The sequence below is a fragment of the Leptodactylus fuscus genome, chromosome 4, assembly GCF_031893055.1.
Source record: "Leptodactylus fuscus isolate aLepFus1 chromosome 4, aLepFus1.hap2, whole genome shotgun sequence".
NCBI lineage: Eukaryota > Metazoa > Chordata > Amphibia > Anura > Leptodactylidae > Leptodactylus > Leptodactylus fuscus.
The window spans coordinates 72599711-72602878 of record NC_134268.1 but is presented as its reverse complement, the minus strand read 5'-3'; the positions used below and the strand labels follow the sequence as shown (position 1 = coordinate 72602878).

Sequence of the window (3168 nt, the reverse complement as noted above, 5' to 3'; positions counted from 1 at the left end):
GGTAACCAGTCAAAATCAGCTATTAACTTATCTCGGCACGAAGAACTGGCCATTAAAAAAAAAGGAGGGGCCTGCAGTTCTCCGTGCAGGGATAAGTGGGGAGCTGATTGTGACTGGTTACCAACGTATCCCGGCAAGGGAGGCCAAAAACGCAACGTGAATACTCCTTTAAAGTGAACGTCCCACCCCCAAACAGGCTGCTATGCTAGTAACATAGCCTACATCATTATTATTCTCCAGCTAAAAACTTATATATTATTGCCCCAGTTCCCTCTCCACAGTTCCCTCTTCTCTCGCTTTGTGCGCCGCGGGAAATTTAGCCCCACCCACTGTTATGTTGACTCCATCCACTCATTAATTTTCATGTGCCCGCACACTGTATAATCCTCCTACAGTCACCCGTAAATTATATGTCCCCCCTCCGTCTCTCCCCCAGCTTCATATACACCCTTCATCTGCCCCCAGATTCATGTCCCCTCCATTTCTGCCCCCAGATCCATGTCCCCTCCATTTCTGCCCACAGATTCATGTCCCCACATCTCTGCCCCCAGATTCATGTCCCTCCCATCTCTGCCCCCAGTGTCATGCCGTCCTCTCCTTCATCTGCCCCCAGTTTCACATTCCACACAATCCACATTACACTTACCTTTTCCTCGTTCCCCCGCTGCTCTCTGCGCGCCTCTCTCTCTTACTGGCGCACAGTTGTAAACGCGATGTGACGTCATCACATCGCGTCTACACTGCCGGGTAGCCGGCGGCAGCGGCGAAGTAAAGAGCTGACACAGGTCAGCTCCTCGCTTCAGCGGCTGAAGCGAGCTGACCTCCTGTGTCAGCTCCTCGCTTCGCCGCTACTGCCTCTCTCGCTGACGCTGACACATATGTGGCTGAAGCGAGGAGCTGACCTGTGTCAGCTCCTCGCTTCTCCGCTGCCGCCTCTCTCGCTGACACATATGCGGCTGAGCCAGCCGCATATGTGTCAGCGAGAAAGGCCGCAGCGGCGAAGCGAGGAGCTGACACAGGTCAGCTCCTCGCTTCAGCCGCATTTGTCAGCGAGAGAGGCAGGCAGCGGCGAAGCGAGGAGCTGACCTGTGTCAGCTCCTCGCTTCAGCCGCGTATGTGTTCAACTCAGATCTGCGTCCTCTGGACGCAGATCTGAATTGAAACAAGCAGGACATACAATGACTGCTGCCGGCGCCAGGGGGCCCGGGCCCCCCCAATTTTTAAATTTGGCCGGGCCCCTGACGCCAGTAGCAGTAGTACTGGCCTATCGGCGGCCCTGCTCTGGGGTCTGAAAAGACTAAGAATAATACTGTGTGCAGGGGCCACTATGGGGCATAATAGAGCATGCAGGAATGTAGGGGGGGGGGGGGGGTCAGTCGGTCGGTGTTTTCGGCATCGGTCGGTGGGGGGGGCCCCCATGTCAAAATTTCACCACGGGCCCCCACCATTCCCACTGGATAAGAGTACAAAATAATGCACAGCTCAGTGAAATGGATAAACAGTGCCCAACGGAATGCAACATATAATACTCCCGTTTGCATGCTGAACCCCCTTAGTTCCTCACCTAAGCTACCACTACACGCACAGCTCACTCACACTTAGGGCCCCTTCACACGGCTGATACGCTGGCTGCTTTACAACGTGTAAACGTTCCGTAGCAGCGGCGTCTAAAGCAGTTCCCATTGTTTTCTATGGGAGCCGGCATACGTGCGCTCACCATAGAAATGAATGGGCTGCTTTTTCCATTCATTTCTATGGGGAGCGTACGTATGCCGGCTCCCATAGAAAACAATGGCAACTGCTTTAGACACCGCTGCTACGGAACATTTACACGTTCTAAAGCAGCCAGCGTATCAGCCATGTGAAGGGGCCCTTAGACATACTTTTCCTGCACTTGTCTCAAGCAAGTTACATACTCTGAAAGGATATACAGCCAATTGTTTCAAATGTGCATCCGCATCAGCTTACAAGGGAACAGGAAACGGAGGCCAGTGGAGGACTCAGACAATGTCAGAATAGGGTTGGTTAGAGGGAAATCAAGGCGGTGAGTCAGTTTAGTTTTTGATTTGTTTTTTAATGCTTACAGAATCCTGAACTTATTAATTATCAGCCAAACTATCTTTATAAAGCAGGGTATAGCAAGTAACCATGGGGCCCCATGCCACTCTACCATGATCACCTTTGGCAGCGAGTTCAGAACTTGATAAGTGTACAATTGTTTTAGCCTACTTTATGGATTAAAAACACACATAGGAGAGTATATTTTCCACACAGTGATGTCACAGTACAGGGATGATACATACTATGACATAGCAAAGGGCTAATACACACAAAAACAGATCACTGTGCACACTGTGACATCACAGGTTATGAAGAAAATTTTTGTATCCTTGTTGTTGTTGTATACAACTTTTTGTATCCTTCCCCTGAACAACTATGTTGAACAATCTTTGTTTTCAGATCATTTGAGAGCGGGCTGTCCATGCTCGGTGACCATCAAACTTAACTGAACTTGAATTGTTTTGTAAAGCGGAATGGCCCAAAATCCCTCCATCCAGGATCCAGGAACTGATTAAAAGCTACAGGAGGCGACTAGAGGCTGTTATCTTTGCAAAAGGAGGATCTACTAAATATTAATGTCACTTTTCTGTTGAGGTGCCCATACTTTTGTGCCGGTCAAATTTTGGTTTAATGCATCTTGCACATTTTCTGTTAGTACAATAAACCTCATTTCAATCCTGAAATATTACTGTGTCCATCAGTTATTAGATATATCAAACTGAAATGGCTGCTGCAAACACCAAAATATTTAGAACTAAAAATGATTAAGATTAATAGGGGTGCCCAAACTTTTTCATAGGACTGTAAGTATAATGATTAGAGATGAGCGAGTACTGTTCGGATCAGCCGATCCGAACAGCACGCACGCATTGAAATGAATGGACGTAGCCGGCACGCGGGGGGTTAAGCGGCTGGCCGGCGTCAAAGCGGAAGTACCAGGTGCTTCCATTCAATTCAATGCGTGCGTGCGTGCTGTTCGGATCGGCTGATCCGAACAGTACTCGCTCATCTCTAATAATGATGTCACATGAACGCATGATGTAATAGAGGTGCATTGCACCATAGGGCTGGAAACGGGCTCTCTTAGTTGTTGGACTCACAGCAGAT

At 49.0% G+C, this 3168-nt stretch overlaps 1 pseudogene; it reads right to left on the bottom strand.

The window, feature by feature from the left end:
• Nucleotides 1-877: 877 nt before the first annotated feature.
• LOC142201728 (small nucleolar RNA SNORA17) lies at nt 878-990 on the bottom strand (annotated as a pseudogene).
• Nucleotides 991-3168: the final 2178 nt, after the last annotated feature.